This window comes from Gossypium raimondii, chromosome 13 (genome assembly GCF_025698545.1).
Source record: "Gossypium raimondii isolate GPD5lz chromosome 13, ASM2569854v1, whole genome shotgun sequence".
Taxonomy (NCBI): domain Eukaryota; kingdom Viridiplantae; phylum Streptophyta; class Magnoliopsida; order Malvales; family Malvaceae; genus Gossypium; species Gossypium raimondii.
This window is the reverse complement of record NC_068577.1, coordinates 36,813,311-36,825,725: the sequence shown is the minus strand read 5'-3', so window position 1 is coordinate 36,825,725 and position 12,415 is coordinate 36,813,311. Positions and strand designations below refer to the sequence as shown.

The window sequence follows — 12,415 nt, the reverse complement described above, 5'->3', positions numbered from 1 at the left end:
TGCTGTTTTTAAATAATTTATGATGTTTGGAACTTTAGATATAAAAACTAATAAAAGTTGGGTAAAATGGTAAAGATCTCTTCTACTTTAATTAATGATTGAGAATTCCATCCTCGTCTTAGATAAGTAGGAGCTTTAAAACTTGTGGTCAATATTTACTCGTTACCGTAAAATATTAATTACCGAATTCACTCTAACGAATAATTTGGAAAGCCCTCCAAAATGAAAACTCATAAATATATATATATATATATGTCGGAGGAATGGGATGTTACTAAATTTCCGAAGTCCGCTAAAATTTTTAGTCAAAAGTTGCTGAAGGTGATCTCATGAGAAGGATTTGAATTCCAAAGGTTTCACACTGTTTAACCAAATCATACAATCAGACCTAATACTTATGAATTGATATTGACTATATAACTCAACTAAAGATACAAGTGCAGTAACCAAGGTGGATTTGGCTTTGGAGTAGGAGTAGGGATTTGAATGTCTTTCTAATAAAATTTCGAGTTTTGATTCAATTGGAATCGCAATACAGGAAATTGCAGTGCAAACCCCACCCTAATCATGGTACTTTATAGTTTGTATATACAAAATTATCTTGCATGTAAGACAATGGCAGATGGAATATTGAGATGTTTCAAAAATAGAGATAATCATCAACAGAAATGCTCAAAGGCTCCCCTTGTTTTTCCCAGGAACCGCAACTGCTATGGTGTTCGTTGTCCCAGGGCTCAGTCTCCACGCCTATATCCACACTCATAACGTTTTCAGTTGCCCTGGTTTCTTGGCGGATCATGTGGGCGGCATCCACAGCCATGCCAGCATCCGATGCTGCTCTTTGGATAGACTTGGGGGACATGTTTGGACTGACATAAGGAGGTAACATGGAGGGAAAGTTGAGAGCAGTCAAGGAAGATGGTCGACGCAGGCAATAGAAAGCAAGGTCATGGGCGATTGCAGCAGCTTCCGGGGTTGAATAAGAGCCTAACTAAAGACGTTCTTGGCTGCCTGGGACCCGGATTTCAGACACCCATTTGCCCCATCTTCGACGACGCACTCCTTTGTATTTCGTTTCACCGCTGCTCCTTTCTTCTGCTGCAAAGCCACTCATCTTGAAGGATTAAAGTTTGAGAAAACAGGCAAATGAGACAGGAGTGAGGAAAGGAGATGGAACTAACACCTTATATAGGTTGAGAAATTGAAAATAGAAGTCAAATGGCATTTTAAAAACAAATGTGTTAAACTAAATAAAATATCTGTTAGGGTAGACCATGAAGCTTGAAGAGAGAGGGTCAAATAACTTTTAAGGTCAAACCGGACGTGCCTTTGTATTTCCATAATCATCAAGTTGGAGCGGATAATTAATTACAAAGCCTTTGTCAATTCGGTGTGTTGTTATTATTATTATTAGATTATGCATGGTGAAAAATATTATAATAAATATGTAATTATTTAATGAAATTGATAAAGTTAAAAATTTAATCATTCATTTAAAAATATTATAATAAATATGTAATTATTCTCATATTAATATAATTTATTTTGTATATAAAAATATTTTAGTCAATTTTTTAAATAACTTAACTCAATTCTTTTATATATAAAATTGAGAAAAGGGATAAAGATAACACAATTTAAACTTATGTCAAACGAATGTCGATAAAAGCTTTAACTATCGCTCCATATAAATTAAAATAACATCTAACATAGCTAAAAGCTTAAATACAATATATATAAATTATTTAAATATTACGAGGGGACTAATTGAATAGAAGGTTGAAAGTCGGATCAATTTAATCCGCAATATATATATTTGAAAATAATCTGAATCATTTCAACCAAAAAATGACAATTAAAAAGTAGATTAAAAATGAATCTTTTCTCTATTTTTAATTTTATGATTTTTAACAAAACTTTTAGATTTTGTGAATATAAATTTTCATTTTTTCTATTTAATTTTATTCTTTTAAAAATTTGAAAGGGTTAAATCAAAACTCCAATCATTCCGAAGACCAATTCTTACAACATTGATCATATTATAGTTAATATATACAGAGATTGAACATTAATTATTAACACTTTTTGTTGATTTGTACATAATTAAAATTGTACTTTTCTTATTTTAAAAGTTTATTCTAAGTCTACATTAAAATTAGAATTTGAGTATAACTTTGGTTAAATATTATTTAAACATAATAAAAATATATAGAGTCGATGTGTGAATAACGTGATAAATATTTGTTTAAGAATGGCAAATTATGTTGGATAAATCATTTTTCTGTTATTGATATGTTAATATCATATTTTAAAAATTTAAAACGTAATATTGTTATATTTTTTTATTAGTGTGGAAATTAAATCGGTGGATGGGTGGGCAATGAAATAGATTTGGAAAAGAGGGCGGTGAGAGTTGGATTGTGATGGTCAAGTCGTGTTTTTGAATTCATGGGATTAAACGTGTCCAATAATTTATCTTATTTTAATTAAAAGCCACACATAAACATGAAGGGAGATGCAGAATGAAGACTGGAGTGAGGACCGTTGCATAATGCATGGCATCCCTCATTCCGCATTTCTCAAAGGGATTAAGGGTGAATTTGGATGGACGGTGCGTTTACTTACGGTTAGTGTAAAAACAGTGGTGGCGGTGAGATTAGATATTGTAATGATCCTGTAGCGTGAAATAAAGAGTAAACTAAACGCATCGCACCGCACCCAATTGTCCATCCAAACCCACCCTAAGTCAATCCATTTCATAACTTACAAAATTTCAGTCAACCAATTTGTCATACTCTTCCTTTATTATTTGCATCAATTGAATGCAAGGAGGCTTGGTGATCTAATATTATATTCTTCATATTTACTCTTTCATTTTCTTATTTTATAACACAATCTGATTTACAAAATCAATAGACTATAGAATTTCTTTTTTATTTGACTCAATAGAGATTTCAGGTAAGAGTTTTGTTAAATGATTTTTTTTTGTATCCCATTGAAAGGGACAATTGAATATTTATACACATAGTTACTGTTTATGAAATTGACGTTCTTAGTAGGCTTTATGCATGTTGGATACGTGTATTGTTCTGGTCTTCTTGTTATACTTTGTAGCCCCCACACATGAACTCCTTGGTATATGCGAACTAGGATCGCAAACTTCCATTGTGAGTTTTCTGGTGAACCCCCACTGGGACCGCGAACTTCCCTTGCGAGCCCTTCTGGCGAACTCCCACTACAAGACTTGCATGCATCCAACTTGTCGAAACCAACTTTTACTTTGGAAAAAAACAAAAATTAGTTGTCGACTTTAAAAAAACAAAAATTGGGAGTCGCCACCAATCTTTTATTTAGGTGTGATTGTATCACCTAAAAAATAGCTTTGGTCTACGAGTTTTAGAAAAATGGATCCGGGAGTCAGTTACGTACGAGAAAGGATTAGCACCATCGTAACGCCCAAAATTGGTACCTAGTTAATTAATTAGTATCTTAATGTCGAAAATTTAAAAATATGATCTTTAATAAAAACTTAAAAAACATTACTTATTAAGACTCTTATCATTTAGGAGAAAGAAAATGTCACACCCAATGCGTTAGGGCACGACATTCTAATTCCTCAAAAATGAATTAGTCCAAAATACTCGTGTAATAAAATTTAAAAGAATATTCATTTGTTTAAGATTTATAAAGAAATCGCGGCCCAATATGTTAGGGCACAATTTCTCAAAATCCTAAACTTGGAATATTTCCTTTATTATTATTATTTTTAAAAAAAAATCTTTGTCTCGAGAAATCAATACGTCACATCCAATACGTTAGGATACAACATATTAAATTCCCGACAACAAGCTTTTCATTTTATTTTTTGATTAATGAGCAATTCTCGATTGTTAGATTTAACGAAGAAAATTGGAACCCAATACGTTAGGGCTCAATTTCCTTGAAAATCCTAAATACAAGTATTATCTCAATTTTGAAAATTTTAAAATTGAGTAGAAAATGATGTAATGCTACATTAAGTGTAACATACAATAATAAATACAACAATGGCATAGAAATAAACGAAATTAATGTACATAAAAACAACGACATGTAAAGTATCAAATGAACAAAATATAAATGAAAACATAAATCAATAAGCAAATGAAGGAAATAAACAAAAAATATAAAGAGAAAAAAGGTACAAAATATATACATGAAATTATAAAGAATAAAAGACATACACATGGGTTTACATATAAAATTTTGGACTATAGAATTTATAACAAAATATATATAATGCATTTATGAAAATAAAGAAAAATATATAAATATACATATATATATTATAACATATGTGTTGAAAATATAAGTTTGTATTTAAGTAAATAAAAACATAGACATGTGCGTATATATATATAAAAATATTCATTAGAAAAATATATAAATACAATCATGTACATATATACAAAAGTAAAAAAAATGAAACTAAATATAAAAGTATATATATGTATATAAAAGTTAGGAAGTAAAATAAAATAAAACAAAAACATATGTATAAAATATATATAAGCATACGATACTATATATAAAACAATATATATATTACATAAACACGGTGCATGCACATGAATATAAAAAATAAAATAATAATAATAATAATTATAATGATGATGATGATGATGATGATGATGATGATACAAGATTAATGATGCCACATAATAGTATTAATAATATTAAAATAATTAATTTAATAATAAAAACTAAAATAACAAATAGAGGATTAAATAGCATAAATAATCAAAGACCAATGAATTTAAAATAAAGAGTATAAAATAAAAAAATAAGGCCAAATAAAATGTAAACAAATTTGAAAATAATGAATTTGAAAATGAATAATAAGGGAAAAAGAGATTTGAAATCAACAATAAACAAATCAATAAATAAATTATACACAAATCAACAAAATAAGAAGGCAAGAGAGAGAGAGAGAGAAATTTGAGTAAATACTATTAAGAATTATTATTACTCCCCACTTCCCTCCTTTACAATGAAGGGAGAGGCATCTATTTATAGTTGAGCCTCCCCAAATCCAACGGTACAGATTAATTATATCAATGACTAAGATTAAAAGGTATCTACAAATTAAATCTCTAAGATTACAAAATCATATCTTCTAAGATTACATATCATATCTAAGATTGCATATCCTTGAAGATTATGTTTCCATATGCATCAAGCTTGTAGATAGATTTTCAACCTGTTCAAGTAATGGGCCATCCCGATCAGGCCAAATGATATAATTTTGGACTTTGTTTTATTATTTTAGGTTTATTATTTTTTTATGAGCCCGGGCTAAATTGGCCTATTACAGCTGCCCCTCTTTGCTCATTATCGTGTAACGAGAATGGAGCAAAGACTTTAGAAATGGCCAATTTTGCCTGGCCGTGTTGGACTTTAGTGCTCTTCTTCTTCTTCAAATATCCTCATTCCTTCCTACTGCATCTTCAGAGGTATAGGAACTAGTGCTTCAACCTACTCTACTGCAATGCCAGGGAGATAGGATTTGCACGTTGTAGTTTTTCAAATTTTGCTATCTTTAATCTGCTCCACTGCAACTCCAGGGAGATAAGACTTATAGCTTCAACTTGATCTGCTGCAACTTTAAAGATGAATTTGATGCGATCTACTCTACTGTAATTTTAGAGAGATTCTAATCCACTCCACTACAACTTTAGGGAGATGGGATTTGTTTATTTAGTCTGCCCCACTGCAATTTCAGGGGGATAAGACTTGATTTCTTGAGTCTGCTCCACTGCAACTTCAGGGAGATAAGACTCGCTTTCTTGGGTCTACTCCACTGTATCTTTAGGGAGATAAGACCCGATGCGATCTGTTCTCTGCAACTTCAGAGAAATAAGATCTGTGATTTTAATCCACTCCACTGCAACTTCAGGGAGATAGGATTATTGGCTTTAATCTGCTCCACTGCAACTGTAGGGAGATAAGATTCGCCATCTTCACTCTGCCTTACTACAACTTCAGGAGGATAAGACTTGCTTACTTAGTCTGCTCCACTGCAACTTCAGGGAGATAAGACTAGATGCGATCTACTCTCTGTAACTTCAGAGAGATAAGATCTGTGATTTTAATCCACTCCATTGCGACTTTAGGGAGATAGGATTATTGGCTTTAATCTAATTCACTACAACTTCAGGGAGATAAGATTCGCCATCTTCAGTCTTTTAAATTGCAATGTTGGGGGAAACAAGATTCACCGTCGTAGCTTCAATATGTTCCACTACACCGCCAGGGGAGTAAGATTCACCGTCGTGGTTTCAATCTGCTCCACTGTAATGCTAAAGAGATAGGATTCGCTGCCCACAGCTTCAATCCGCTCCACTTCAGCTAATCCAAGCCTTAACACCAGGGAGATAAGATTACCGTCATGGCTTCAATCTGCTCCGCTACAACGGCAGGGAAATAAGATTCGTTGTTGTGGCTTCAATCTTTTCCATTGCAACGTCAAGGCGATAAGACTGATGTCTTCGATCTACTTCACTGCTAGTACAAGAAGACAAGATTTGCTATTTATAACCTACTCCACTGTTGCTCAGGGAGATAGGATTCACAATTTTCAACTTATTCCACTGCTGACCAGGGAGATAAGACTTACAATCTTCAACCTATTCCACTGCTGTCCAGGGAGATAGGGCTGGGGTCATCGATCTGCTTCGCTGTTGGTGCAGGAAGGCAAGATCTGCTATTTTTAATCTGCTTCGCTGTAACCCAGGGAGGCAAGGCTAGTGTCTTCGATCTGCTTCGCTGTCGGTACAGGAAGGCAAGATCTGCTATTTTTAACCTGCTCCGCTACAACCCAGGGAGGCAAGGTTGGTGTCTTCGATCTACTTCGCTGTCGGTGCAGGAAGGCAATATATGCTATTTTTAACCTGCTCCGCTACAACCAGGGAGGTAAGGCTGGTGTCTTCGATCTGCTTTGCTGTCGGTGCAGAAAGGCAAGATCTGTAATTTTTAACCTGCTCCGCTGCAACCCAGGGAGGCAAGGCTGGTGTCTTCGATCTGCTTCGTTGTCGGCGCAGGAAGGCAAGATCTACTATCTTCACTGATCTGCTCTCTGGGGAACATGACCTGTATAATGAACCTAATTATGCCTATGATTATGATGGCATAAAATGAATCAAATGCTCCTAACTAGACATGTGTGAATGGTGTTTGCACGAATGTATAATTTTTTAATAATTTTTTTCCGAGAATGATCCCACTTAGGTTGTCATTGCTCGAAGTTTATTAAGGCCTTAACACTGATGTGCTACAACGCCTTTTTGCTTGGCTGGCTTTTCTGAAGAAACATTTAGTCAGGTTGCCCCCCACTGTAAACCTCAAAGTTCAATCCATTGGGGCTCAAAATTTGTACCACCATTCTCCCACTGTAACCCAAAGGTAGGAATATATGGCTTTTTCTCGATCCTCTCCTATCACAATTCAAGGATATAGGATCTAAATCTCTTTGGTCCCTTACACCATTCCCAGGGTATCGTACCAAAGGCTCATGCATAAATGAAGGCTTTCTTATTCGAGGAAACCTCTTTCTACTGTCTGGTGATCATTGCTTACTTGTTTATTTAAGCTTTGTCATTTTGTTCAATCAATGTTTTTAACAACAAAATCCAAAGAGAAAGTCCTAATTTAGACTCTTCCTTTTCAGATTTCCAACCTTTAAACATGGTGCGTTCTAAACAATAGTCTTGCTTTGAGTTCTGTATTATTTAGAAACTTCTAGAGTAATATGCCAAACTTCCCTTGTGAAAGTTTTATTAGTTCATTAATCATTATTCCAATGCAACATGCTTGCAAAAAGGGTATAAAAATGGATGAGAATACAATTGGTTTTGAGCATAGCTCGAAGGGAATAGATTATCAAAAATAGTAAATAAGGATAGAAAAGAAATTGATTGGGAATGTGTATCTTGGAAAAGAATGAATATTCCAAGAATAACAAATTCAATATAAAAATTGGATGCCCTAGATATCGCAGCTTAAACTTCTCTATACAAACTTTCTGAGTTTGACATGTGTTTAGGAGATCTACAGTACTTTGTCGATGTCCCAATATGTTGTCTACCCTTTCCTGTTGATTCAAGATCATCATATGCCCCAATCCGATCAAAATTTGAACTGCTCTGATCACCTCATGCCCTAATCTGATCAATATTTGAGCCGCCCTTTTCGGGTTTTCAACTCAAATCCCCTTTGGTCTCAAGGCGCCCTTTGCGGGTTTTCACCTTGGCCTTTCCATTTTCTTTCTTCTTTTCTTTTTTTTTAATTTTTTTATATTTTGAAATATTTTTGGTTGAATCTGAACTCATAGGATTAGGCATGTCCTTGTTATCCTTTTTGATCAAAATCGACGTTTTTCCAAATAAGGCCTTCCACATAAGGTCCTTCCCAGCTTGGGATGAAGTTCCTTTTGTATAGGAAGGATCTTCTTCAATACCAGGTCCCTCTCAAGGAATTCTCTAGAACGGACCTTTTTTGTGAACTTGCATCATTTTCTTTTGGCGCATTTGACCATGATGGACAGCTTTGAACATTCCTCTTCAATCGGAATTGGATTCAAAAACTCAGAAAATTTTTTGTCTTCAATAGGCAAAACCGCGATGGGCCCAAGAGAAAGGTATTGCCCCGGGAGAGTTTTTTTTTTCGCGCCATCTTTTTTTTGGGCGATATGGAATTAATCGTGAACAGACTGTAAACTTTTGATATTATGCCGTTGTTCAAATTTAGTACATTGTCAGGTATGATCCTTTTGGCGTCCCATACTAACATATGATTTTTCACGAATTTGCTAACTGTTGACTTTGTGACATTGGCATATGAAGCAGCTTCCATTCTTTTAGTAAAGTAACTGACGATCACAAAGATGAATCAATGACCGTGAGACTCTTTTGGCGAGATCGACCAAATGACCTTCATGCCCTATATAAGGAGAAGTCATGTATCCTAATGATTCTTTGTAGGGTAAGATCCGTTTCTCGACTTGTTCTACCATCCTTAACAAGTCTGAAAATAGGCTACAATATATGTCATCTTCAAAGTCATGAAATCCCTCTAAACACATGCCTCGCTCAAAAGGAAATTCTTAGCCTGTAGCAGCGTCACTCATGTTATTGATACCTGGAGACCCAATATAAAAGAATATACAAAAGAATGTATTCATGAATAACTATTTGTAGAATATAATTATGAATGAAAGAATGATGTGGAAGAAAATCCAAAAGAATGAAAGAATAATTATTTCAAAAAGAATGAAAAAATATTGGCTCAAAAATGAATGCAAAGATGTATTTTATTAGAATAATGACGTTCAGACATAAGCCTATTTCACAAAGGAATTTCTATCATTTTTAGGCTAAAAATAATAAAAATGTTCTGAACATTACTCTAAATAAGCTCTAAAAATTACAGGGATTTCTTCCGTAGTTCAATTACTTAGAACACTCCCAGGTTTATAAGGGCGTATATCTAACAAGGTCCCCCTTTCATTTGTGTCTCCCTATATGTCATTGATGTGAACATTTCCCAACATCTCCTCCACATATATTGCATTCACCCCATTGTCAATCATGATTGGGTAGCGAATTTTCTGCATTAAATGAGCCAACCAACTTGACAATACCCATGTTGATGAATTTTTCAACTAACTTTTTGAAGGTAATGCAATTCTCTATTTAGTGTCCCGTAATTCCCGCATGATAATAGCATTGTGCACTTGCGTCATACCATTTGGGATACGGAGGCTATGGAGGCTTCACATGTAAAGGAGAAACAACATGTGCATCGAATAAGCTTTGATACAGCTCCTTGTACGACATTGGAATTGGCGTGAACTGGAGTTTTTCAGTACCTTGCTTCACACATGATTCTTGTCTTGATGAGCCCTACTGATTAGTAATCGATTTGCTGTACATATTCACGCTATTCACCTCATTTTCTTTTTCTTTTGAAGCTTGCCTTCTATTATTTCCTCCAGCATCAATCTTTCCGCTCTTTATGGCACTTTCAATCATTTCACCATTAATGATTATGTCAGAAAATCTTTTTGTGGCACTCCCTAACATATGTGTGATGAACGGAGCTTTCAATGTATTTATGAATAGCATTGTCATTTCCCTTTCCAGGAGCGATGGCTAAACTTGGACGGCGACCTCCCTCCACTTCTGTACGTATTGCCTAAAACTTTCACCAGACTTCTTTTCCATGTTTTGTAGAGTGATTCTATCATGTACCATGTCAGTTACATGATTTTACAGCTTTATGAATGCCTGTACTAAATCTTTCCATGAATTAATCTTGGCACGACTTAACTGATTGTACCGCTTCACGCTGCCCCTGTGAGGCTATCCTGGAAACAATGTATCAACAACTGGTCATTACTAACATACCCAATTTTCTGCCTACAAAACATAGTAATATGGGCTTCGGGACTACTAGTTCCATTATACTTCTCAAACTCTGGAACTTTGAACTTGTAAGGGAGTACTAAATCCGGAACCAAGCTTATTTCTTTAGCATAAATCCCATAGTAGCTCTTAGCACATTCCATCGCTTTAAATTTCTCTTCCAGCCGTTTGTACTTTTCCTCTAGCTGTTTTGGCAACTCATCCTTCACTTTTTTATTTTCCCGCTGTTTCATCGAAGTCAAGAATAGCCGTATTGACAAGGTTGCCTCTGGGGTTAAAGCCTGATCCAACTTGAAAATTCATTGACATTGAAGCACTGACCTGAAACTGCTGAGGCCTAATGGTGACAGAGGATTTGCGCGGACATTCCTCAACTTGCTGAGGGGTAAAGCCTGAAGGATAGACAGGTCCTTCACTATATCCTTCTTCAACATTAAGCACAGAGCTTTTTCCTTTATCAATTCCTCCAGTCAGTAACTGAGTCAACTTAGCCATCATATTCCCCTAAGATTCCATCATTTTGTCTATCAAATCCTGCTGAATCTTCTCGAGCTACTCCTTCATTTGCTGCTGAAGCTGATCCTGCATTTCTTTTTGGAATTGTTCGAGCTTTTCTAATATTTGGTCAATACTTCTTGATTTCGCCCGAGTACCATAACGGTGTTTAGTTGATTGGTTGGTTTCCAGGTTAACTGAGGAATGATTTTAATCGATTAGGCTCTTTTAGTGGACTTTAATGCGTATAATGTCATGTAATGCGAATGCATGCAATGAATGCATAAAAAGACGTTGATTCTGATTCAATTCTATTTAGAAAACTTTACTAGAAAACAAATCTCTTTACATAAAATAGATATTTATATGGCCTTGCCCTCATAGGCGGAGACATTCGATCCTCTTCTTCATTCGAGCGTTAAGATAAATCTCACAAACTCTTCAAAAAGACGTCTCTTCTATCTCCTTTTTGCTCAATCCGGGCCACAACTCGTTGCTCACTCATCCTCATGATGCTCATTGGCTTCTCTTTAAGAAAGTTCAGCGACTCTCGAATAATCTTTGTCATCTTGAATCCATAGTCGTGTAGTCCTCCATTAAACTATCATCCTTCTCTTATCACGTTTTCTTGGACCATATTTGGACAACCATATTGTCTTCCATTTTATCAAGAAACTCATTTTCTTATGACAAGCTATCTATTTCGCAACTGAACGTGAATCAACACCACTTTTTTTATGATGAAAATGTAATGCAATCATAACAAAAAAGAAACAGGTTAGTACAAAGCAAAAGCAAGCAAGAATAAATAGAACGTCTATTCAGGTGACCACTAGGGGTTTGAAATGACTCTACTTAGGGTGTGCTCCTAAGGTCTTCTATATGTGGTTCGGTTCTGAAGTAAGGGTACCTGAACCAGTAGATTCCTCGATCCTCACCCATTATAGGCTCATACAGACCGAGTTCAGTTCAGGGGGATATATTTCCCTATGGCTACACGGAGATGGAAATCTCACGAAGACATAGGTACGGATGTATCCCGAAAGCGATCCACTATCCTGGACGGAGGTGAAAACCTCACGAAGGACTAGTTTCTCACTCCCACTTAGAGGGGTAAAATCATTCAACTCATGCAATGTATAATGTAAAGATCAATTAAGCAAGAAAATAATGAATGCAAAAAGATCTCAAAAAATTTTCGACATAAGACAGAAATTAATCAATTTTGGCTCGACTCTCGTGTTTGTCCCCAGTGGAGTCGCCAAGCTACCGAAACCAACTTTTATTTTGGAAAAAACAAAAATTAGTTGTCGACCTTAAAAAAACAAAAATTGGGAGTCGCCACCAATCTTTTATTGAGGTGTGATTGGATCACCTAAAAAATAGCTTTGGTCTACGAGTTTTAGAAAAATGGATCCGGGAGTCGGTTACGTACGAGGAAGGATTAGCACCCTCGTAAC

At 35.1% G+C, this 12,415-nt stretch overlaps 1 pseudogene; it reads right to left on the bottom strand.

The window, feature by feature from the left end:
• Positions 1 to 365: 365 nt before the first annotated feature.
• Positions 366 to 1,326, bottom strand: LOC105784417 (ethylene-responsive transcription factor ERF020-like; annotated as a pseudogene).
• Positions 1,327 to 12,415: the final 11,089 nt, after the last annotated feature.